The 27,190-nt window shown below is 42.8% G+C and overlaps 1 long non-coding RNA gene across 1 annotated transcript; it reads right to left on the minus strand.

Annotated features, from left to right (window-relative positions):
- Positions 1-5,934: 5,934 nt before the first annotated feature.
- Positions 5,935-25,698, minus strand: LOC148385311 (uncharacterized). Its single transcript, XR_015863311.1, has 5 exons — positions 25,603-25,698; positions 23,170-23,404; positions 22,977-23,067; positions 6,864-7,002; positions 5,935-6,053 (listed from the first exon to the last, which is right to left on the minus strand). It is a non-coding gene; the product is annotated as an uncharacterized LOC148385311 (long non-coding RNA).
- Positions 25,699-27,190: the final 1,492 nt, after the last annotated feature.

A 27,190-nucleotide genomic window follows, 5' to 3' on the forward strand; every position in this document is an offset into this window, starting at 1 on the left:
GCTCCAATTAATTTGCCTGGTGACATTTTCAGAATAGGACTTGGTAACCTCTGATATAATGAAAGAAAACAAAGACAAATACCTTCACTTGTTCAATTGCCTCCGGCTGACAAGGCTTCCACTTAAATGGGTTGATTTAAAAAAAAAAATTGATGAAGCAAAGTTGGTTCAGAAATGAAGATGAAAAATGCCACAGACCTAGATGAAATTGAAATAGAAAATCACACAGTAATTTAGTGGATTTCTGAGAAGTATATATAAGTCTAATCATGAATGAGAAGATAAACGTTGCCATCTAGCGAACATTTTAAGTATTACACCCACCCCCTTGCCTCAATATTAAATCTCACACACTTCCACTTTCAAAAGATAAAGCCAGAAATTATTATTATTGTATTGGTGAGTTTCCAAAAAATATACATCAGCGAAGGCATTTTCCATGCAATTGAATTGACTCTGACTTTGGATCTTCTTTAACAAGGGAGGATAAAGACGGGATCAAGCGGCTCAGGAGGCTGCGGAGGAATGGAATCAGTCAATTGGGAGGTCTGAGACATTCTGCCTATTTAATCTCCACACTCATGCTTGTGTACAAGCTTTTTTTGGGGGCGGCATCGCGAGCAAGGGGAGAGCAACTTAACAATAAGGGAGGTTGACTTTAGACTGCCCTTCAGACAACCACTTCTTGGTGTAGTTTGGTGCGATCACCAGTAAATCTTTATTAATTTTAATTGGAGCCTCCATTTAAAAGAGCAATTAAAGCGGATTAATCGAGCCCATCCCGTATAATGTCTTCTGTTAATTAGTTTGTCAGCACTGTTTTAATATCGCTTAATGACTTCATATTTCAGGGATGACATTAAAGGGATGCTGAAGGAAAAGAAATGGCCTTATCACAGTGCGCGGCTTTAATAGAAGATGTCCCCAGCCAGTTGGCAAGGTCAGGCCCGTGGGCCGCTAGGGAGGAAGATGCTGCAGGGTGGCACCACGCTGCTACGCTCCTGGGATACAGTAGCTAGCGTGCACGCGGTGATGTACTGTATGCCATTTAGTAAAATGTAGTTCGTCACGCTCTATTACGAGGAGACCTCAAAGTGTAGGAGGCATTAAAGACAAGGGTAAAACTCGAAGGTCAAAGTGTTAAAATGTTGTATTCGCATTAACAATAGATATCATGACGGCTTAATTTTCACATTGACACACTACCAGCTGTACAGTACATTTTATATATTTAAAATAAAATCACGCATTAATTTCCAACATCAGATCTGAGCAAATTTCAAATGGTTTTATTGTTTAAAATTTTAATTAAATGTTTTAGAAAAGTTAACATTATGCCACCTGTTACAAAATTGATGTTGGCGAATATAGTGCAGAAAGCAAAAAATCTGAACAACTCACTTGTATGGAATTTAGATATATGTACGGTTCCATTCAGATGTATTAGGACATTGGTAGAGTTTAATAATTTTATCTCTAGACACCACCATAATAGATTTGAAAAAAAAATGACCAAGATGTGAATAAATTGTAAATTTCATCTTGATTCAAAGCAAGCAGGTGCTCATCTCATAGTTCTGTCATATGTTGCAAAGAAACACCAAAAGCATATCCTCTTTTCTTATTGCAGCCCGGCCTGGCATGCATCCCTGCTAATTTGAGTGTGCCCTCGCACCTCCACTCTCCTCAGCAGATTCATAAATCTCATTCCCATTATCCCGCTAATTAGCCGGGATTACAGGAGCATGTAATGCCCCTACTTCCCAATAGATTGATTGGAGGATGGTCTCTTTGTTTTGAAATCACTTCCTGATTGATGTACAGAGCCCTAGTTTGCAATTGTAATGGCCCAGATGTTAACAATCAAATGCGTTTCCGCTCCAGGAAGTAACAGTCTGTCATGGAAGAGGAGCCAGCCGAGCGTGTAACGACACATCACAGGAGTGTGGGGAAGGAGGGATGGCAGAGGAGGGGAGCAATGGAGAGATGGAGGGGTGAGGGGGGGCAGTTACGGTAGCCCTGGCACAAAAAAGGCACAATGCCCAGTTCCTTATGCACAACAGAACTCAACTTTACTTATTGTGATCAAATTCCAAACTGCATATTTTCCTTTAACCCATTCAAAAAAAAGCTGATTTGATTGAGTCATTTAATCAAAGAAGACGGATAGACAGAGATAAATGGTTACATAAGCCACAGAACCAATTCCCCAAACTTGATCAGAGCATCAGGGCTGAATATATGATCGGCTGGAATCAGGACGATTCCAAATCAGTAGAGGGCACTATTGTCTTACCAAAGTCTCTCCCTCACTTTCTTCCTCATACCTCCCCCCCCCCCCCCCCCCCTTACCCTTCACCAATAAATCACTTTCCCAGATAGTTAATGGATATAGAAGCAGATCATGAGTGAGCTATCTGTGCGGCGATAATTTAAGTGAAGATCCCCACGCTGATTGCTGTGAAAGGTTATTTATTTCAACAATAATGCGGGACACAAAGGGGGAATCTGGGTGAGATTACCTGCAGGTGCACGCTAGAGTGCTCATCTCCAATGGAGCAGCGTGTAAATTGGGTTCACTTTCCCCAATGAAAATACAGACTGCAGTTTATTTCAACTTTATGCACATGGAAGGCTGCGCTTCCCGCTCAAGGGTGGCTGGGGACCGGCTATACGAGGGGAGGGTGGGCTTAGACCTTGAAAAATGTCTCTTTTGTCCCTGAGTTTCCTGAGGGCTGAACTATTGAGATTTGGTTGTCCACCACGACAGCTTTCACCCCTCTAATTAAATGAGCAATAAGGAAATTGTCTTTAGCGTGCCGGGGCTGGATCAAAATAGGCCCGAAATGTGCCCTTGATAAACGTTGCATGTCTGCATGCAACCACGGCCACTATTGATTGGCTGTGGTTGGTGGAGCACCTTGGGACAGAGAAGACAGCTTGGTACAGGCTCTCTGCTTCTCCTTTCATGCAGAAAAACACATGATTAAGCCCTAAAACTGACATGTCCAAAAAGTCCTGGGGAGAGAGAAGAGGAAATGGCTCCATATGCTGCCCCATGTGGTCACAACAACCCAAATAAAAAGTGCGGCCTGCCGTCCAATAATCTCTAATCACAGTGGTCTACCAACAACTGTTAACACGCCACCGCACAACGAACGCAACCTAAAAGCCTCGGTGGACTTTTCTCGACACACTTGGGTATACGATGTAGCTATACTTTTACATGTCTGTCATTGCTGCAGGCTTTCAACTATGCTGTCAGCTAAGATATGCATCAGACATGGACCCAATGCCGTGTCAGATATAAGCATTGGGTAAAAGGATAGGAGCCCTTGAGCTCCATGATAAGCACTGTCACACAGACATAACATATGTAGCTATGCTATGCTTTGCCTAACGCTCCAATGAGATTTGGTTGACTACCTGGAGAGGTGGGTAAATGGTGGGAAATGACAGGAGCAGCTAGAACTGTTTCAGATTTCTAGGTTTGAGCTGGGGCCTTGTGATTGCACTCCATCAGAGGTGCAAACCACCCGACACTTTGTACTTAAGTAGAAGTACTTGTGGAAAAAAATTGTAAAAAAAAGTGCATATTTAGTTACCGAATTTTTCGCACTGTAAGGCGCACCGGATTATAAGGCGCACCTTCAATGAATGGCTCATTTTAAAACTTTGTCCATATATAAGATATATATATTTGGCCCGCGGGCCGGATTTTGGACACGACTGCTGTAGTGGCTCAATATTGGTCCATATATAAGGCGCACCTGATTATAAGGTGCACTGTCGGCTTTTGAGAAAATTGGAGGTTTTTAGGTGCGCCTTATAGTGCGGAAAATACGGTACTGTCATTTAAGACACGTTTGGTGAATTTGCTCCTCAGAGTGCCCGAAGCTAAGCAGGCTTCTAAACGCAGCCTCCTGTCCAGATGGGTGGATCAAAACCCAAATCCCAAGTGGCTTCATGGGGACATTTGGGTGGCCTGTCCTGGGGGAGAGCATGGGACAAGATGAAACCTGTCTGAGACTGGCAGCTGTAGCGCTCCCTCCTGGCACAGGACACCCGAGGGTGGACCTGCTGCTCAACTTGTGCCACAGTGGTGTGTGACAAATGGCCACATGCTTCTGCTGCTCTGCTTTGTTTGATCAGATTGGAGGACAACAGCAAACATCGTTAAGACCGGCTTGAAGTTGCGGGGAGGAAAAAAGGAACGAAGAGGAGGAGGAGGATGTTTTCGAAAGCCTAGACAGTCAAACAAATGAAAATAAAGCGATATCATTTGAGCACATAAACATATGCAATTTTTGCCATCATTTTATTCATTCACTGGAGGATCATATTTCATCGAAGGGGAGTTCCAAAGCATTTGGAAGAAATAAAACAAGAAAGACCTCAGTCTCCCCGTATAGTTCAAGCAGCCTTTATTAAAAATACGCTATGATTGATAACCTGTCAGTCATCAGCATAATCACGGCCAATCCCGTTTGCGGGAGCCAGCTATGCTTCCCGCCCTCATCCTTTATGCCCCTATCACCTCCAACACATCCACTTGCCATTGAAAACTTGTAATTGAATGCGTTTTTTTGTCACGATTGTGATTAATCATATTAATTTGAACTAATTAAGAGATGTTTGAAGTTATGACAATTAGATTAATGAAATTAGTTTTTTTTTTTTGTTCAAAAAAGGGGGACAATCAGACCAGAGCTGTTATGAAACATCTGGACTTTGCTTCTAATTGAATGTCTGATTTTATTAATGATGAAATTTATAAAAGTCCTTCAGGGGGGAAATTAAAGCGGCTCCTAAGAGTGGAAAATTAATTATAATTCCTTCTGATGTTCCCGGCGTTAGGGGCACAGGCCCAGTTAACCTCGGTCCTACTGTGTGTACACTAAAGGGCCCTCTGAGGTAACCGCAACTCAGAGTGTGGCCTTTTAAAGGATAGCAAATAATCCCTGCGGTAACTGCCTTATTAAGGGCACTCTTTTATATTTGTCCAGCCTCTTTATGGTAACAAATACAATCAATGCAGCTTCTGTCTTCATCCTCGTTGCCCTTGTAAAACAATAAGCATGTTTTTCACTTGCCTGGACAAGTAAGTGGACAGGTTGACACTTTTGGACAACTGGTCGTAGAGTGGTTCATACTCAGGATCTCCAAATGGTCGTCCAGCCCCTGTTGGAGGAAAGAAACAACAGTATTAAAATGATATAGACCTATTTGATTGAGAAATAAAATACTTGCTTGACAATTCACATCTGATGTTACTTCTTGTGACCACAACAATAGTTTAGTAGAATTTTTGCTGATGGAAAGGCATTTGAAGAAGTCCACCCAAAAATGATGGTGCTTCAATGATTCCCACCTAAATGTTGCATGTTCTCCAAAAAAACCATGCATATGGTTTTTAGTTCTGAATATGAGTGGTTTCAAGATCTTGTCTGAATAGTTGCTAGTATTCAACAATGTATTGCCATTAACAAAAAAAAAAACCCTTTTCATTAGAAATGACCAATACCTTGTTTACTTCATAAAAGTAGAGTCAAACTACAGTTTTTGGGTCAAATCCAAGCAATCCTTGTAATGTTGCCTGGCCTTTCCCAATGATTGACGCTCAGGTCAAGCTCTGCCACTCCAGGTGCAGTAGGGGTCTGACACTTTTGTTACATTGGCTCTGCGTGCCCCTTTAGCTCTGCATATTCACTAGCCTGTCTCCCACTCTGCGGGCCAATTCATAATTAACAGCTGTTGGCTTGTCAAGAGTAGCCCTAGCCATGGCGCACACACACACACGTGCACACACACACACACACACATGCATATATATATTCAGTGTGAGGACCCCCCTTTCCATGGATGGATATCAGAGGCCATGAACTCATCCTCTATGCCTGAATGATGGACACTCACCTGAAAGCTGAAACGTATCCTCAGTGGAGCTGCTCTCAGCATCCCACCACTGTCTTCCTCTCTTGCTGTCTCACTCATTCACTTTCTCTCTGTGCCTTCTGCCCACATGTCAGAAACTTTTGCATGCTCAGTCTGGCCTGTAAAAGAGGAAAGTGTATGCAAATGAGGCGCGACTGCGGCTGGCCCTTTGCTATGTGTGTTTGTCATGCCTGCTTAGCTGAAGTTGAAATGTAAATATAGACCATGGGAGATCTCGGCTGCGATAGACTGCTTGAAATTCCAATAAACAAGTAGCTGTCCACTTGTAATAAATGATACCCATAAAAAGGGGTGATTCCCTGTGCAGATAAAGATGGAAAGTAATTGTTTGTGCTCACACAAAATTAATCAGATCAAAACAGGGGCAATCATTTTAAAGAGACACCAGACCCATAAAAAAGGCAGAGCCGTGATAAAGTATTGGCTATCAGGTATGCAGTCTGGAGGTTAGTATTACAATATTATTGAGGGCCAGTATGTGGCTGGAGATAGCATTATTGCATATATTCATATATTTATGTTGCATACAAGCAGATTCACAAAGGCAGTCATGGAACAAGGTCATAAGCCGAAAAGAATTTTGCCCATGTTCAAGCTCCATTCACAACTCAAGTGGACAATGTTTTTTTTCTCTTATTAAATAATATTTTAACCTTAAATTTTGTGTGGAATTTATTGATTTCTTATTTATTATGATATTATTTATTTTGATTTCTTAAGTCAGAATACACTTACTGACTACATGAGAAGCTCTAAAAATGTTTTTATGTATCAAACCAAATTTTTGATTCCGATGTGTATTGTAAAATAAACTTAAAAAATACACAGCAAATGAGGCTGCTCACCTACTATGATTAATTACAACTCTCAAAATGAATGAAGGGCAAGGACGGACATCTATACAATACCTGATGGCATTCCTCTATCACTATATAGTCACGTTTGGCTCTTGTTTGCTTTGCCGTGGCATGCGACTGAAAGTAAACTCGAGGCGCTGCCAAGCCGGGGTGTTCCACTCGCTCTGAAGACCTCGATACCATAGATCACCTGGAAAGAGAAGAGGCAACACAAACATGGTTATTTTCACAGCTTTGATATACTAAACATACAAAAGCCTCTCCAGCATTAAAAGGGGGGCCAATTTGGGTCGCTCGATGTTTAGCCGTTCACATGCTGAGGACATAGAGCGGCTCTATTGGACTCTTGCGTACTGGCTGTGGTCCTATCTAATGTGTTTACCAGAGCATTGGAGGGAGAGCGAGAGAGACCACGCCAGTGGAGCACCGTTTTTGGAGACCATCCATACGCTATTTGACAACCAGCTTTTTCCTTTCTAAAACTTCACTTTCCCCCCCAATGAGTCATTTGAAGGCAGTTTGATTCTAAACTTTTCTTCTTACGTTTTGAATATTAAGTAAAACAACCAAGTGACCTGTTTTGCAATTTGAGTGTCTCCCTGCCAAACTTGAGCACAATGATGGTGTCAAATAGAGGAGATCAACAAGTCTTTCATTTAGAAGCTGTCTTAATTGAGCGGGTGATGAGGCTAACACTCCTCTGGAGGGTTTTGTGTGCTTTGGCAAGTGTCTCATCTTGTTACTTTTGAAAATGCTCGCCAAGTAGCCGACGGCCGCAAACTCTCAGCGGCGACCCGATTCCCTGCACTCGTTTTTTTTTGGTCTCTTTTCTCTTCTCTGGCAGGTTGTAACGGAGTTAATTGTACAATAAAAGCTTTTCTCTAAATCATTTCCTCTCTGTCCATACAAGATTGATCACAGAAGCAATCCTTTCTACAGCTGTAATTTTCATATTTAATGAGCGTGACTCCAAAACTATTACACTAATTAGTCAAATCTCACATATCGGTAATGATGCTCGCAGTAATTAATATTGTATTTAATTAAAAAATGACCCATTTCGATGGCTTGCATGCCTGCGGGTAGGAGGGGATGTCGTGGGGGAGGGGGGGCGTCGGACTGTACGCTGAGATGGATAGAGAGCTCGAAGAGGGGGAGAAGAAGGTGGTGTGGGAGAAGACAGGTGTAGGGGCCCCTCCTCCCTCTTGTTGTGGCTTTGCAGGTTCTTGCAGCATATGTCTGTGTGGTTAGGGTGTGCCCCCTCTCTCCTGCAATGCCGGCAGCCGGGCTGCGTGATTTATGTGGGGGGCCCCTGTTCCACTGTGCATACACTGGAAAATTTCCAGTTTACACAAGAATTGCCTGAAAAATGAGATCTGTGACTACATTCTTTTCATTAGCGGCTTACGCTAGCGTGGAGCCTGGCAGCCTCTGAGCTCCTAATGATGCGCAGTGCAGGCCCGCAGCCTCCCAGCTGCTCGCACACACTCATTACCTGCAATATTTGAGTCGCAAACACTCTTATTCAATTTACACAACAATTAAAAAAGAAAACAGTTGCAAGCTGCTTGAGGCAACCTGATGTTATGTTCATGCACAGGGACTCTGATGAAAATGAGCTATTATCAAAAGTGTTTCATTATTTGTTTTGAATTTAATGCAGGGTCAAAGTAGAAATTGAAGCAAATATAAATACATATATATTTTTTTATTTGTGTACAGTTTTTATATCATATAGAGGTTGTCATTGCACAGTAAGAGTGTGATTTAAGTACAAGGCATTCTTTCACTGGAAGAATTACTTATTATTTCACCCTAAATATTCATGACCCGTTCAATAGAAAGTAATCTAACCACATTAAATTTAATCAAATGAAATATCTAACAATTGTCACTAGGTATACCTTCTGTGAGCATGTATAGAAGTCAGATTTATGTGACGTTACGTTGGGAGGCGGAGCAATCAGTTTAGTGTGTTTGTTTTATTGGCGTGCCGGTCCCAATGTAATTTTTAAAATGATACCACATAACAATTTATTGCAAATTATTTTGTAGACCCCCATGGGTCTAAGGAGCTCAGTGTGAGAACCACCCCTGTAAAGTGCCGACTCGACTCAACTTGATTTATAGCAGATTTCCCCAAGACATGCAATCAAACAACAACAACACGCATGGAATTGGAATATTTTCATTAGAATATTTTGAGCTAGATTTTTTTCTGTCCCTCACCGTCAAAATCAACAAAGGCCCAGATGTCCTGAAAGGTTTTCCTGACTGATAATCCAATGTTTTTTTTCCTCACGAATCTGTTCAGAAAACAACATTTACAAAATTGTCCTTTTTTATCATTGAGCTATTTTTGGCTAAATATGTACCATGCAGGGAATAAAGTTACGTGATAAATACAATTCTTGTTGACAAATTATGTCATGCCAATAAAATAAAAGTGTGCTGTCTATGAAATCGTGATGCACTCTACCAACAAATATCAGTTTTTTTCATTCTCTGGCTTTATCCATCAATTTTTGACGTCATCGCTTGTTCTACTTTACTTACATTTCTGTTCAGTCTGTCTTACTTCATAAAAACAAGCGAGACCCAGCCCCTCCCAAACAATCCGCATGCATACGTCCACACAAACACACCAACCTCTCCAGCCATCAGTAACAAACAATGATGCTCTCATCCCAGGCAGCAGTTCAGTTCTCTTATCTAAATAAGATTTAGCCTTCATTTAAAGGGGGGGCTCCATCAGTTGGGAGAGATGGCAGAGGAATAGTCAGCAGGATAGAGGACCTAGGGCACCTCATTTTATCTTTATTTATGTCTCTCAGCCTCGCTATTTTACCAGCAGCAGGACCGCTTGTGCACATGCTGCTGCCGCGACGCACTCAACAATGTAATTGGGGTGATGAAAAATTATCGTGATTGGGGGCATTGCTCGTCTCCCTCTCACCGCCCCGTGGTCCCCTAGCCCGGTCCCGCTCCTCCCGACACCTTCTCCCCCGTGCCTCCCCTAACCAGTAATAACATCTCCGGGCCCATCTGTCACCATCTAATGTGACAAAGTTTTTATCGCATGTATTAAGGCGGCCAGATTAAAAAGTAAATACAGCAATCTCACCAGGCCGCTGCGCTGGCAGGTTATGGCGCATTTCACGGTGGCCTGAGCACCTCATCAGTGTTCCGCCGCCTGTGCCCCTGGCAGGGAAACAAACAGGCCCCCAGGGAGCAGAGCCGGAGGGGGTGGAGGCAGAGGGACCCGTGGTGGGCTCGTGAGTGGGCTGCTGGGGGGTGGGAAGTGCTCGGCAACCAAGGGGGGGGGATCAGGGTTAAGGAGATGTTAACGGATACCATTAATGTTATATGTCTTCTTCCCCGAGAGGTAGACGACAGCCTAGATTGGCCCTTTGTTCCCTTCACGTTTTCTCTCCATGAGTGAAAAAAGTATTTTGAGTGCTCAGGTTGAAACTTCCTCACGCTTTCTGCTGGTGTGACCAAGCTTAAAGTCGCCCTCTGCTTTCCTGCAGCCGTGGTCAATGGCTCGATTCTAAAGTGAGCGTCCATCTGGCCCGTCCATCCCCGTTCGCCACTCAGAAGGAACACATAGTGACTCTCGGCACTCAGGCTGGCAGATGGGGGACTGAATGCTGTGTGCCTGTCAGATTAGCTGCTGTAATGGCTCATTTGGGCTCCTATGAGGAGATATTAGCACATGTGTTCCATACGTCTGTGTTGAGCTCCATTAAACCACCGGGAGAATCTTTCATGACCACAAAACACAGCTCAGGAGTCATGTGAACAGAACACACTGGCCCCTTGGAACTTGTAATCTTAGTCTCTTACAGGAGCCTGTTCAATGGTCGGTTTGTTTGGATTTCCAAATACATTGACCTAGATCTTTATTTGTAGATCTTTAAGAAATTTTCACACCATGTCGTGCCGGCAACACTGAAGTCTCCTAGAAGAGACTTTAAAGTTTTGCTCCTGGTCTATAAATCACAGTGTGGTTTAGGTCCTAAATATGCAAAGTGTTATTTGGAGTGTATTTTTATTTATTTCAATTTCAATACGGAATTTAGATCTATGAGCAAAGTTAATGATCACAGATTATCCTGGCCACCATTTAACCAGTGTTAAAATTTAGACTTCAACCACGCATTTTCTGGAAATTATATCAACCTGACCTTTGAGAAGAGCAAGCGTGAGGTTTTATTGTATTCCCACCTTATTTACGAGTACAAAACAAGTCAAAACAACTTTGGACAGCAATTAAAAGTGCTGTTTACTTGTGTCCGGCATGTTTTTAATGAAGTGACCACGGCTGCTTTAAATAAAGCTCGGCCTTAATGAATTACGCCGGCAGCAGGCTTGGCGGAGCGGCCGACAGAAGCCGGTGCGGAGATTGTCAGCCGAGCACCTGGGATAGGAGGGCTGCGTGCTGGGCCGTGCAGGCTGACAGGCTGGCTGCTGACAGCTTTGTGACAGGTCAGTGTCTGTGCACGAGCGCTATCTAGCCTTCCTCCGGTGGGAGAGCCGGCGAACATGTGTAGCTGTCTCTCCGCCTGTCATTAGGGGCTGCTTAGCGAGAGGGCCCCAGAGCGCCACTCCAGTTCACAATTAACTTTGCAGGGAGCTGCAAAGTGACAGACTGGAGAATGCGAGGATGGTGTCGAGCCAAACGTGAGGACAGGGCGGCCGCTGTGCTGCTGTCCCATCCGCAACAGATGCAGGTTCACATGCTCGGGACCCTTAGCGGACCTGAGACGGCAATTTGGATCAAGACCAGCAAATACACTTGTCATTGTGCATCATCTCATGGTCTGGTGGAATTTAAAGCAAGTCTCACTGTGCTTGTTTGCCAATTTGGTAACCGATCTACATAAAAAAGGCCGTTCTGGAGCAGCAAGGGTGTGTCTGAAGATGCCAAGTGTTAAATTACTTCTGCTCCGACCACAGCCTGCGTATGGAGGACACCTATGGTGCTGAAAAGGCCAGGGTCAAACACTCAGAAGTCCATTGAGCAGATAGGAGGCCGCCATAAAAGGTCAAGTAGACACATAACTGCATTCAGCGAGGAAGACGTAAAAGAAATCAATTCATAATCTCCTACAGTGGATCGCTTTTGTGTGGGGGGCCATCTTCGCTACAGTATGTCTCTTTTTCTCGCCGTGCGCTTTGTTGTTGAATGACCTATCGTGTGTGAAGTGTTAACACACACACAGTCATAACATTCACCTTATCCCTTTTTTTTCCAGAGGTGCAGTGGGAATCCAAATAACCGTGCAGCTACGTGACTAACAGAGACTTTACTCAATTGGTAGATGAAGAGGTGCCATTGCTGCATAGTTTCAGGGCTACAGAGATATTTCATATAGTTTAAAACAAAACACGTGAGGTACACATTGCAGAGGACGGAATATGTTATAAAGCCTTAACAGATTTAATTTTTTTTCTCCTAGCACTTCGATGTTCCTGCCAAGTGGCCATCTATCATTGATTTCTGCAGCCATTGTGATCAGATATGTGAATGACCTCTCGTTAAGTCAAATACGGCAGATTAATCAGGGCCATTGGGTCCCATTTAGTAGCAGGACGGGAGTAAGGGGAGAGATGTAATGACTGGGGTATGAAATGAGACTGAGAGGGAGGAAGGGAGGTGAAGACACACACCGAGATGATAGCTGAGCAAGGATCTATCTACATCTAATTCATATCTTGAAGGAAGAATTGTGGATCCAGCTCCCAGTCAATTAATAATTTGCCATAGTTACAGAATTGAAAGTAATAATAAAAAATAGAAAATAAAATTTTAATTTAATTTAATTTAATTTTAATTAAATAAAGAAATTCTTCCTATAGCAATTTTGTTGAATTACTGGACAAAAGAAAAAGATCACATTTAGCTCCCAGCTCTAAGGGTCTTCATTTCTAGCAACATTCCGACTTAATGAACACTTCAATTAGATGGCATTGCATGCACACTTTACTAATAACAGCAGAAAGCTGCTTGTAAGCGCTGTGACAATTGAAGGAGTTTTTCTAATTATAGCAATGAGAGCAATTGTGCCACACAAATGATAATTAGGTGTCATTAGCACATACAAACGGGCTTAATTAGGGATCAGCAGCACAAACACTTGAGGTTCTATCATCAAATTTGCTACTCTGACATTGCTGGGAATAAATCCAATAGAGGTTGAGGCTTTATAGAATTATCAGGTGTATCAGCTTTAAAGCCAGCCGGACCAAAAACAAAATATGTATAAACAAAGGACTATTCCTTAAGCAATGTATTTTATCATACTTGCAGGCTCCCCCCTTATCATCCCAAGTTTTATTCATGGAATATTCCTGAGGTAATCTGTAGCGGCCCGCAGCATCCTCCCACTGTGACAGCAAGATGGGACACTCACACCTGAACTTTTGATACTCTTTAGAATAATTGCATATCAGCATACGGCATCACTGTGGTGCACACCAAACAAGCTCTCATGCATGGGCAAAAAACCTCACTGTTTGCATAAGCCCATTTATTATGAGTGATAGCGCCGCCTTCACTGACATTTTGTAAACTGGAAGTGCCTAATCTTGTTTGGGCTTGATACTTATTAAAATACCAGAATACTCAGGCAGCCAACATCCAAAGCGACGCTGGCCGTGTCCTGATAGGAGGCATGTTTTTGGTTACAAATAAATACATTTGTCTTACGGTAGACTGGCTGGCTGCGTCTGACACGCTGTCCGAAGTGAGAGGAGCCCCCGTGGCCGCTTTTCTCCGTCTCATGATTTATGATCTGAAAGCAGGCCGACATGGCTGAATGGGCGAGTCCACGTTCGGACCAAACATCAGAATGGAGGTAATGCTGTCAATAGCATCATGAAGACCATCAAAAGGTGGAGGGGTCCCGAGTTAGCAATTGAAGACAGAAGGGGGGTAGTGATGGTGAAATAATTGAATGTTACAGAGACTGGCAGATATCTGAATGTGACTTTGTGCAGCTCCAATCCTTTATCCCTTCTCAGTCCAGAGTATTGACAGCTAAAAACAACAGCCATTATCTGTTAATTACATTAACATTTTATCAGCCGGTGGTTGCCGGGGTGCGTGTCCCACAGCTGGAAGATAGCTGTCAGTCAGGAACACAAGCGTGAGTGAGGGGTCGGGGGCGGAGGAGAGGGTCCCTCAACCAAGGGTTCGCCATCACCTAGCCACAGAAGACGGGCCAAGATAACCACTGACACCTGCCAAGCTGGACGACCCTCAGAGGGGGGCCAAGCCTTGTGTCTATGAGGGACAATGGACTTGAGACACTTGACATGCAATCGATGAAATGTTGCTATGCACCCATCCATAACTAAAGGGGGCGCTGTTGGTTCTGGTGTCTTTCTTCCGGATTTGATTTGTCATAATCTTTGTCTCAAAGTGTTAATGAAACAAATGAACTGAAAATGAAAGAAAATGAAATTTGGCTAATTTACAAAATAAATATTTTGAGTGCTTCTTAACTTCTTGTTTTCCATTCTTTTTACTTGGTTATGTTCTTAGTTTTCTGAAAACGTATTTATTTATACAATGTTAAATTTTCTTTCAGTGTTGAGGTTATATATAGTTTTGCCTTCATTTATTATTATTATTATTATTATTGAGGGATATATTTGCTGATACAACATTCTACTTTTTGTTTTTTTTTGGAGGGTCTCCATGGTTGCCCCTACTTACAAGTGGAAGTGGACTCACTGCTCTGGCCCTGCAGCTCTTTTTCTCATTACAGCTCTCATATGTTTTATTTATACCGTCTGTAGAGTGTCCAGTTGGGCCTGGCCGTGGGCACGAGTGGCACTGCCAAGCGAAGGATAATAGCAGAGGCTGCCAGCTTGCATTGCAGGACTTGGCAGGGCTTCCTGTGTGAAGGCCTCACTGTTAAAGGCTTGGATTCAACTGTGCCTGCAGGTCTTTGGGGTGATCTACAGACCTCAATCGCATTACCCCCTGGCTAGTCCGGCCTCTACCATGGGGACCGGGTCCCATCCCTGCTTGCTTCTGGGTCTGTTCATTGATTGGAAGTGGACTTATAACTTAATATTTCACCTGCTTATTTTCCCCACTGAGGCTGCTGCCTGTCAGAGGGGTGATGGGGGATCAATGGGAACCTTGTCTGAGCCAGGAAAGGTCTCAGCAAGGGTCGGCCACTGATTGACAGTACTCCGCCATTCACTTGGCAGCAGGACAGCTCACGGTCAATGAGAAAAGCCGTAGCGCTGCGGCCATGTTGGGTTTTTATTGCAATTAATATAGTTGCTGTTTTTACATACTGGGGGTGGGCCGGGTTCGACAGTGTCGGTCCAGTCATCGAGGGGTTACAGACCACTCGATGGGCTGAACACACACAAGCACCATGCGCCAAACCATACACAGAAATGCCAAGAACCACGGCTGACAAAGAGAGAGTAAAAAAGAAAGAGATATCAAGTGTAGTAATCAAAATGAAAAATGGGTCTCCGGCTACTTTAAGCACGAGCTAATTTATCACCAGAAAGTACGGATAAGTAGCCGAGATGTTGCCGTTCAGTAAGTACCCGTTCTGCACCAAATTATTCCACCCCTGCCTGCGTGCAACCATAAATCATACACTTCCACACATCTTTTCCTATTAGTAGCCTTGCTAGGCATGGGCGCGTGCTCAGCTACCAAACACAGACTAATAGGCTACAACTTTTAATTTTAAGAACGCACCCCCGCCCCTAAAAGCTCCCTTCCTCCAACTGCGCATTTTCACACATTCCCCACACTCCAATATTCTCATCATGAACTTGACACAAACATACTGTCCAGCTATTCAAGACCCAGACAGGAAACACTGTCCTTCCCCGTGTTTCTTGTTTTCTAGGAGGCTTCTCGTTCCTGTTCCTGACAGGAGCACAGGACTCTCTGTTAGATAGAGCTGATCTTTTACCTCTTGGCACAGCAGCAACTCCTGCAAGTGCTTCATTGTTGACTAGAGAGCCAACAGAGAGGATGGGGCCCATCTATCTATTTTCTATAAAGGGTCTTTATGGTATACTCATTGTAAAGCCTTCACATTGGTGGGAAAGGACAGCCACAGTCAAAAAGGCACTTTTGAGCTATTTATTGACAGCAATGATATACATACTATATATACAAGGAGCTGCATCCTGAACTCACTGCCAGTCAATTGGAAAATTCACAAGGAATTTCCAAGTACCGTATTTTCCGGACTATAAGGCGCACCGGACTATAAGGCGCACCATTAATGCATCATGTCAGATCTTTAATCCAAATCAAATCTTTCTCCATTTTATCTTTTTTATTTCACCTTCAAACACAACAAATTATTTTATAATCACAAAATAATGATCCATAGTCTTTTTCATTCATGATTCATAATCTTCAGCGGGCTACTTATGATTGATTTCATGACACAATGCTTCGGGCCAGTTTAAATTTAGGAATTTGGTCCACATATAAGGCGCACCGGACTATAAGGCGCACTGTCGGCTTTTGAGAAAATTTTAGTTTTTTAGGTGCGCCTTATAGTCCGGAAAATAGGGTATGTTATAAAAAAAACCACATAGATCATATCATATATCAACATCTCCATTGCAACTCTACAGAGGAATAACAACAACTACACAACAATGGCCATAACATCCCAGATGAGTTGGTCTGGGAAGTCCCAGCAAAGACAAGAGTCAAATGCTAAGGGGCTGCTCCAAGGTGATACATGGAGTCTTTGACAAGTGGCATGATGGGCTGGCATCTCTCAGAAGTGCTGCATTCCGTATTGTGACCAAATCCCGGTATGTTGGCGTTTCATTATGGTGACAGCATGAGGAATGCTCAGTTTTATTCGCCCCACTGTTACTATCCATCATCTGTGGACAAATAGAAGGAGAGCACAGTGGCAATCCTTGCCGTGCACCTACACCCTTGTCTGTTGAGACATCCTGTCTTTTCCACAACACATTGTTACATTATCCCTCCTGCTTTTCACGGACTCAACACTCCATTCCACGGGCATTGTCTTTATGAGGCACCAGAAAGGACAGAAGCGGAGGTGTATGTGCTGCAGCTCTATTCAGAAACACTTAGCTCGTAAAGGCAACCTCCCCTTCCCCAATCAATTTGCTACTTAAAGGCGGATGTAATTGGAGCTCAGTCAATGTGCCTGCTGTTGAAAGCATCCTGCCGGCTTTTCCTAACCTGAAACGCACGCACACACACACATGCACACTAATGTCCAAGCATCTAATTAAAGTCTCACTTGATCACATTCTGGAGCGGTCAATTGGTGGGGAGGTGTAACAGTGTAATTACTCCCACCCTTCCCACACACAAAAAAATTGCTTTGAGCTAATATTTAATTTGAAAATAAACAGAAAAGGCAGGCCTTTGTATGCAATCATGATCAATGAAGCGTAGCAAGATCCTATATGGTGATAAGGGGGGGGGGGACCTCCAAGCTTATATTGCCACATAAAAGAATCATAATTAGTCAAACCTAATTAGCAGAACATTACAGAATGACTCGGCTTCACGGCCATGTCTTTCATGCTTGTGTGAAGAGAAAACAAGGAGACGACTTATCTCTATGTCTATCATTCAGTTGATGTCGGGATTATGTGATTCACTGTATTTGATGCAAAACAAGATATTAGTGGAATAGAATATAATGTGCATAAATTTGAGATGAAAATTATTTATCATTATTTATTTAGATCTCATATACTCAAATTTATTGACTCTACTGACTTCTAATTTGTAGATGAAAATGGCATAAGGCAAACAAATAAATAAGGAAACGGCAAAAAATGATTTACAGATCAATTACAGACAATTTTTTAAAATTCTTTTCAATGGTAATAAGAAAGACAGATGCAGCCTTTATACAATACTGTTGTGATGGTGTACCTGCTATGTGTGTGTGTGTGTCGGTGTGTCTGACACAAGCTCAAGTGTTGAGATCTTATCTCATAAAGAGGCTTATAAATGTACAACTATGTGGTGTCACATAAAAGCCCCCCCCCCCCCTTGATTTATTCGTATTGATCAACTGCTGAGGACTGTGTCAGCCTTGCAACGGAAATCAACACACGGCCACAGCGGGCCTGCTGCACACGAGTCATCTGCTGAACCGTACGGATTAAAATGGAAATTATGCATGATTTATCACGCTTCACTTGAACGTAACTGGGCGAGAGGGAGCGCGGCGTGTACCGCGCAGAGCGGCGCAGACAGGTGGACGTCCGGAAACGCATGAATATTGCAGGAGAAAGCCAAACAAGCACTCCATCGCCAACTTTAGAACGTTTTGAACAAACAAGCAGCCGTGAGCTGACACCCAAGTTTATGTGACATCACAGCTGACCAGTACTAGGCGATGACCCTCAACCTGTCTCTGTATGGTGCCCCAGAGGTGTCACAAAGCCTGGGCAGGGAGCTTGGCATGGGATGACAGAGTGCCAAGCGCTCTCCCACCAGGACCTCATTTCCCCTTGTGAAAATGGATAGCACGTCCATTGCGTAGCTTAGTTTAAAATGCAAAATGTGGACATTATCTGGCATGGAGATTCAGCGGCATCCATCACGCTATGCTAATGCAGCCCACTGGTTAAGATATTCTAATGTAAGCCACCCTGGAGATGTAGAGGAATTAACACAAACAGAGTAGGGCGGCGAGAACACAGAGGGGTCAGGAGATATAGGACAGCGGGGGCTACTCCTGGGACAGGCCCCGGCACGCACACACCCGCGCGCACTTATTCATACACGGAACAAATTAAACAAGTCACAGCAGGCGTCTTCAATTGGCTGAAATGGGTGATGTATTTGCAATGTTAAAAGAGCATTTGGAAAATCTTCCGCACATGTCAGAAAGCTCCACCTCACAAAGGTTTCTGTATTTTTTTATGTCAGGACAACAATGCTGACAACTAGACTTGCTGATTGAAAGCAAAATAATGCATATTTTGCTGATTGATGGGAAATATTATTTGGCTCTGTCAAAATAATACAACCTATTAAAATGTGCAGTTGTTGGGACCAAATACAATGGCTAAATCAAAATCTAGTTTGTCTGGGTAATTCAACAAAAAAAAAAAAGTGGGCCTCACAGATATCATCTTTAAACACGACTATTTTTCAAATCATGAGAGATAACACACAACAAGGGGAAAAATGTTATGCATGTGCTTACTGCTCTTAGGGTATGATGTAAATGAGATAACTAACACAACAAATATCTACAAGTCAACACAAAATATAATAACAAAAGTTAAAACATCATAAAAAAACAGCAACAATATTAGTTTTGTATTAAAAGTTAATCGGCTTTGGTAATGTCAGATAAATCAATATGTGCAAGTTTTCAAAGCACATTTACACTCTCCTCCTACTTTCAAAGTGATCCTAGACACATACTAAATTCATAAAAGCATCAAACTAATTGCTAGCACTTGGCTGAAGCGTGCCGGACTAGCAGTGAATCCTCCATAGTGCCGAGTGCACGCGTATCGTCTACGCGGCCTCTCTCCAGTTTAACAGTGTGTGCCAGGGCCTTGCTCTGCCTGCCGGAGCTGTACGTGCAAGCATTATTATCATTATATTAATGTGACATTAATTGCTTTTACTTTTTCACTCCATTAAGTGTGCTCTATCTCTTTGGGAGCCCGGCCAGATGGTTTATCACTTCCCGTGCTGTTGGTAGCACCATTAATGGGCTAAGACACTGAGCTATAAAATAATTGCGCCGCAGTGTTGGAAATGGTCGGCGTGCTAATTGAAAAGTAATTGCGGAGGTTTAGTGCAACTGTCACGCCATAAAAGCCTGTCATAGGGGAGGAGGATGGCACTCTAGTAAAAGGCTATTGTTTGCTTTCATACTATAAAGTGGCCTAAGACATGGAGCAACAATCTTTATGTTAACGGGGGGAAATGATCCATTGAAAAGTCCACTCTTATCCTCGTCCGCCACACGTGTCAATATATCACCGTTTTATACTGCAGTCACTTACATGTATACATCTACATATAGTAAAATTAATATTGTGAGCAGGAGTCAATTAGGTAACAATGACAATGGAGGAGATGTGATTTGACTTTGAGGAGGTGATATCTTCAAAATCAACGGGGGGAATAGTTTTACGATCCATTAAAGGGAATTTAGTACACTAAAGCAGACTAGTAAAGTACAAAAAGGTTTGATAATAAAAAGAGAATTTGAAAACAGACAGAAGTACAAACAAAAGGCTGCTACACCTAAAAAAAAAAACTCAACTCAACTTTAGTTATAGAGCACGTTCAAAACAATCATTGTTGCAGACAAAGTGCTCTACATGAAGTAACAGAGAGTTAAAAGTCTAATTTTCTCACTGGCTCCAAGGCCACCAAGTGTCCGTCCAGAGTTTGCATCCTTCCCATTATTGATGAACGTTCGTTGTTTAGGGTGATGCGGGGTCAACGACAGGGCCGCCACGCTCTCATTTAAGCCGTCATTATGAAAACAAATCAGCCTCTTGCTGCTTATCAGCCTCTCATCGACTCCCTTTCGTGCCGCTGTCGAGTGGCCAATCCAACATATTGACACCCATTGACTGGGACTTGAGGAAGAGGAAGATGGTGAACTTGTCCAACACAGATCAGGGTCAGGGCAAGGGAGGGAGGCTTTTGTTTGTGTGTCTGTATGAGATCCAATAATGCTGCGTGTGCTCCAAATGAATGGGATGAAATTGAAGCCTGGACCTGGTGTGATTATTTCCATACAATATAATTTTGCATATTTTTTTATGTTTCTTTCTTGTTTACTCTACAAAGAGCAGAATATTTTGATTAGAAGAAGAAATAACAATCCAGTTGGAACCACAGCTCACCTCCTTGCTACCTCTTTCCTCTCAAGGTCAATACCTTCAAAAATGGGTCCAAGGAGGAGGAGTAAGTCTCCAAACGTGGTGGCGCCCTCCACCAATGCCCTCTCAAGGACTTCAGGAGGCAGCGACGGTATGTCAAACTAAAGTGAAAAGTGTACCCATTGCCTCTTTATGTCTCCATTTGGCACCCTCATTAGGGCCGTTCATGAACGCTTTAGAAGGCCCCTGCACATCCAACGTCCCCCCCCAGCCCCCACCCTCGAGACTGCACCTTTCCCAATCAAATAATTCTCATTAAAAGCCCATTGGGGGAAGAAGGGGGTCACCGCGGTGGTTGTATCCATATAGTGCGATCATACTAATGTAATATTGATTGCCCCCAGTCGCCACGGCACCAGGACAATAGCCCAGTCCTGCATGCCTCTGGTCAGTCCCCCAGCAGTACCCCCCCTCCTCCTCCCAAGCTTGGCTGGGTATGTGATCCATGCATCAGATTAAAAAGCACAGCTCCCTTTGCTCGCCTTTGTGACGCTCCAGACGGCAGCGGCAGACAAAGTCGGAGGACAACATCTAAATGCATTCATAAACATTGTCCTCAAAGAGGCAGCTCCATACTGTCGTAAATCTCCACCTCATCCTCTTCGCCGCTCAATTCCCTCCCCGCCGGCCGCCGCCGGCCTGTCAAGCTTCAGAGGAAGTATAAACAAGAAGTGTGTGAAAATACAGCGAGGTGAAGCGTGCACAAATGTGCAGCTCGCAGAAAGTAGTCCCCTGTGACTGCAAGTGCACAGCCTGGGGTGAGCCAAAGGATTTGTTTGTTCTCACACTGAAACATTTGACCGCTTACATACAATGAGAAAATATGTCTCCAGTCCACTTTTCTTCTCGAGTTGACGTCAGATTGAATTCCAAATCTCTGAGAGCGTTTCTTTGGTTGTATTATAGCGACAGCTGTCCGCATCCATCCAACGGACCACACAGAAAGAAGCCGAAAGAACGTTGGGAGAAGAAAAGACGGGAGCACCATTTTGAAAATGTCTCCAGTTGCTTGATCATCCACGTCTATTTTTGATTCAAGTGAGTGATTTGCATAGAAAAGTTCATAAGCGCGGGACATAAGGATATGGCCATAAAAGTGAGCAATAAAAAATTTAAGTATGACAGAATATTAAAAGTGGCAGTAAATTATGACTTCGTCGGTTGGGACCGCTAATCTCAGGCTCACTGTACACAGAGAATAAAACATCACCTGAACCACCCTGACAGATATGCCCGGCTTTCCCACTCTCATCCCGGCTGCATTGTTAAGATTTAAGATAATGACACAATGACTTTCACATTGATGCCGACATTGAATCTTTTTTAAGAGGCCTCCCGCCGCACGCCCGCGTCAGCCTGTCAGCCGCTGGCAGTGAAAGAGTTGAATGTCGTTTCCCCACGTCGGGAAGAAATTGTTCGTAACATCGGGCCCTCACACTTGTCTCAACTCATTTATTTCAGCCAAGGTCTACGGATATAAATAAAAGGAAATGTTACTGGCGCATTTCAACTCAGCGCCAGCCTTGAGAGCAGTAATGTAACCACATATCATCAAAAGTGCTGAATCTCCTTTTGTCACCACCACATGACGTGCAATTCCTTCAAACGTATTCAAGCCGTTGCCATTCAGACAAATAAATAATTACGCAACACTCGGGACGGATTCTTAACTCTTAGCTCAGGGTCCATCAAACTGATACAATATGAACAGAAAGCAAGCCAGAGCCTTAAAGCCAGACCATTATCTGGATTAAAATAGGCCTTATACTCATGAAGTATAGTGATAAAACTGTTCAAAATGATTCCCCCGCACAATCTGCTAAATACAGTACATATATATATATATATATATATATATATATTCTATTTTTATAATTATTGAACATTTTGCATGTGTCCACTCTGTCATGTGGTAATACAAATACAGTAAAAACGTTTTAGAAATGTGAACTATATTTGTTAAACTTTACAAAGTCAGCTTGCTAATTGAATTAGTTTGCAAAGTGTGGCCATTAAATTCTAACACTAGCCAAAAATGTCCACCCTGTCACACATTTTGCTCTTTGCATGTAAATTGTCTGCATGCAATTAATTTATAAAAGTTTAGGGGTTGGACCCAAAATGTTCTAACTGCACAGGTTTGATTCAATACAAAGAATATCAAGATGAGTGGAAAATTTAAAACAAAGTTTTTGGGTGAAAAAGTCTTATTGATAGGTTATGGTAATATTGACTTACCTACTTTAGCAGGCCACGTGAAATGAAATGGTCCCCCGAGGCCTTGGCTTTTGACACCCTTGGCAAATTGGGGAAATATGTGATGATAACCCTGAAAATGGAGATAGAATTTAAGGGAAATAACTCTTCTGTTAGAACTTTGGTTATGGAACTGAAGGCCACTGTGGACACACAAAAAAGGGTAGCTCCTAACCTGTTTTCTGTTATGGTGCCCTTGAACAAGGCGCCGACCCCACCAGTCACCTTTCCTCCTGCTCAAGCGATACGAGCCACTTGGGTGTGTGATCTGGTTCTGTGTGGTTGCAATTTAACAGGTGATCCATAGGTGGAGCTCTTCTCATTATAATATACAGTAGATGGCATTACTTTACAAGGCTTCATTTTTCAGCATCTGCCTTGAGGGTTCTTTCACTTTGCCCTCTGGCTTTCTGCAGAGAGGAAAAACACAGTTAGAGAAACAAACAGAAAGTAACACTTCCTCAAACTTCTTAAAATCTAAATGTCCATTTATGTTTTTTGCCTGTACTTAACAGAGCAGATGCCCTGAGAGAGAACCACAAACCGGCAGGTCCCAAGAGGAGGATAACTTAATTGAGCTATCCTGGGAAATCTAATTACAATAATGCACAAAGGATTGTGAGCTATTCCCTCCGCTTCTGCTCTAACACCTCCACAACACATCCGCAGGAGAATGGGCAGAGGGTGAGAGAGAGAGAGAGGCATGGCGGTGGAAAGAGGCACGGTGTGCAACAACTGTAAAACATTTCATGGGAGATGTTTTAATCACAATTCATGGGCCAGTAAAAAAAACGAAACAGAAGCACAGTCAGTGAGCAACCTCGTCAGGTCAAAACAATGACAAGAAAATAAAGCAGTGGCGGCCGAGCATTTGATACCTGGGCCTTGAGTGGGGAATTGGCCACTAATATTTGTTGCAATAGTGGAAATTGTCATTGCAAAGAGGCTGGAATCTGTTTGGAGCAAAAAAAAAAGACATGTAGAGTGGAAGAAATGTAGCCAAGTGGAATGCTCCAAAATTAAGATTGTTGGGAATTAATTTATAAAAAAATACTAAAATCTCGGTTTTAATTATAAATTAAATAATTTAAAATATATATTTTTTCCTGTGATTTCATGTTCATATTCTTTGTCATGTGAGGGTGGACATGTGACAAAGGAGAAGCAACATTAGCAAGAAAACACACTCAATTTGCCATTACAGCGAGCAGCTGGGGAATGATCATTGCCACATCAGTGTGCAGGGCTATTGAGCAAAGCACGGCAATTCAAAGTGACATTTGCCATGTATGTCGTTGTTGCCAGAGCCCAGTAAACACACCACACACACACACACACTTACTTATTGGGATTTCTAACAGCCGGCTCAGCTTGTGCAGAGGTAAAGACAAAAAGAATTTCTGATTCCCCGTCCTTAGAACATTAAACACATTTTAAGCTTAAGAATGCATGTGGCAAGATGTGAATACGTTGGCTGACTGACTTTTCTGAACACCCTAACATTGATGCCGGAAATAATTGTGTATGCTTTCTTATGCAGTCAATAGGAGTGCATGTATGTTTGTGATTGAGAGCAAGGTCAAAGGGACACCACGCAGGCTTGCCAATGGGGGAGCGTTGAATGACGAGAGCGGGGCGGGGTGGGGGCTTGGCGTGGGGCTGCGCCTGTGCCCAAGGCCAAAGCCACACAGACGGACACCATATTGAAATTAGCAAATGGACTGCATAGTGTCGCTTGCTGCCCCATTTGTGCTCGCCTCCTCTGGATGATATACACACGCGCCCAGCCAAGGGATGCCGCACTTTCAAAAGGGCAGCGATGTGCAGGAGAGGTGGGGTGTGTGTGTGTGTGTGTGTGTGTGGGCAGGGGCGCTGTGGACGTGTCTAACCTCCCCCTGTCCTAAAATGAAATGGGTAGGCTCTTATTTATTTACAGCATGTTTTGCACTCATCTCATAACATTGTAAATTACCTGCATGGTCAAGGCTCTCCCCTTGCGCAGGAGAGTGAAGGGACACTAAAGCATTTGATCTATACGAAATTTCATTCAGGAATCACATGCGATCTGTCCATTTCCATAAATCACACTTTATGAGTCGTATTTTAAATACAAAAATCAGGTGTATATGAATATAAATGTATAAATTATGAGCAGGGGCTTACGTGTGTTATATGATGCACAATATGTCTGTAGGCCCCTCGACAGACAGAACATCTTGCAAATATTTATGAGAGTTGTGCAGTATATCTGGAAAAAAGGATAAGGGATGTGTGATGTGATGTCCCTCATGCATTCTTTGCTGCCTGATCAGATACTGACGGCTATATATTTCAATATAGAATTTTTACGAGCATCATCAGGGAGTGTGATGATTAAAAAAAAAAGCTTCCAAAAAGAATAAACACCTCACTTAATTTTGTATCAAACCGAACCGTGTGCATGTGCATGCACGTGCGTGTGTTTCTGTATGTGTGTGCACGTAGAGAGAATTCCACGAGTGGGAATTCTCCCGGGGCCGAAGCGGCTGGTCTTAACCGTGAGAGGCAGGGGCCTTCTCCATTATGGCGAACAAGTGCATTTGTTTTAAGGCCAGTAGAGATTTCTAACCTTTGCTTGACACACTGCAAAAGGTCAAGCCCATCTGTGGCTTCCCTCCGGAGTTGAGCTGGACCATTTCCTCTCAGCACCTTTGGGCCCCCGATAAAATCCTGCCATGAAGGGATCCGAATCACGAGTCTGGAAGACAGTCAGACAATGGCTACGCAAATATGGCGGTTTTGAAATAAATGAGAATGAATTTTATACCAGCAAAACAGGCTAAAATATTAGAAAGGAAGAAAAGAAAAAGAATAAAGTGAAAACCACAATGATCACTTAAAATCAAAATGAAATATCTAATATTAATTATTTATTAATATTATATTATATTATATATTACAATCAGGCATTTTATAACAAATAATTATTTCATATATTTTAAAATTGACTGATTTTCAATTAAACTAACAATTATCAGAAATACACTGTAGTGTAATTTAAAAAAAAAAGGACATTTTAAATGTCCCACAAAATTCTGAACAGTGTGTTTTTGATTTATAAATAATTACACTCATGGTGTGTAATTAATTCCTGACATATGCAAATTTCAGCAACCCCAACTTTCACCAATAAAAGCCACATTGTTCGTCAATCTCCAGAAGTACCTACAACTGCACTTGAGACAGTAATAAAAACTCCAGGCATCAATGTCGTCAAATATCAGATAGCCACACACTCAGATGAAGCAATAGCCTAATAATGGAGTTCAAAGTGCTGTCTCAGTCTTGGGTAATAACGCTGCAAAGAGCCTAGTGGCTTTTTCTCCATTTGATGGACGTATCCACACTTATCAGTGTTCCTTATCTCCCTTCATTATTTCCAAAGCAGTGTTTAAATTGGAAAAGCCCATAAGAACGTGTAAATACATGGCAGAGGCAATAAAACAGTGAGAGAAGACCCCTCCTCAAAACACACACATATACTCGCACACTTCCCGCCACAGTGTTCTCTATGGTTGGAGGTAGATACATTCTGGAGATAGTTGGAAATATTTCAGCTCCCTCTCAGCTTCATCCTACAGATAAAGATACAGAGGAGCAAATAAATCTCAAAGCAAAGAGAAAAACCCTTCACATGTAGTTTACTTCTGTGTGTGTGTGTGTGTGTGGCCTCTCTACATACACTAAGTGTGCACGAACACACTTTAGGCCTAAAAGCAGTCATTTCTCAAAAAAGGTTGGGAAAGTCTTTGCAACCTCTCCAAGTACATTAGTCTCTCTGAGGCCTTAATTGTTCTCATGCTTTGAAAGTATCGCTATACATTTTTGCTCTCACACAACTACTATTTCATTTCATTTTATTTTTAAACCATCTATTTTGTCCCTTGATATGTACAAGGAAAATTTAAGTGCTACTTAGTCATTTTCATTCACTGTATTTGAGCTTGCATAAGAGTATGGTAAAAGTTCCTGAGCAGAGCAGGACAAAGGTCCGCTCATTAGGTTTTTCAGGACAGTTGCTCAGCTGTGCATTAGCGCTGAGGAGAGCCGGCGTGTAACCTGATAAACGCACTTAAAATAGTGAAGATGGACAATGAGAGGGCGAAATCTCAGACGGCCTGCAGTCGCTGCGCCTGCGAGGCACTTTGACAGACTAT

This window comes from Syngnathus floridae, chromosome 16 (assembly GCF_059516105.1).
Source record: "Syngnathus floridae isolate MCC-2025c chromosome 16, RoL_Sflo_1.0, whole genome shotgun sequence".
NCBI classification, from domain to species: domain Eukaryota; kingdom Metazoa; phylum Chordata; class Actinopteri; order Syngnathiformes; family Syngnathidae; genus Syngnathus; species Syngnathus floridae.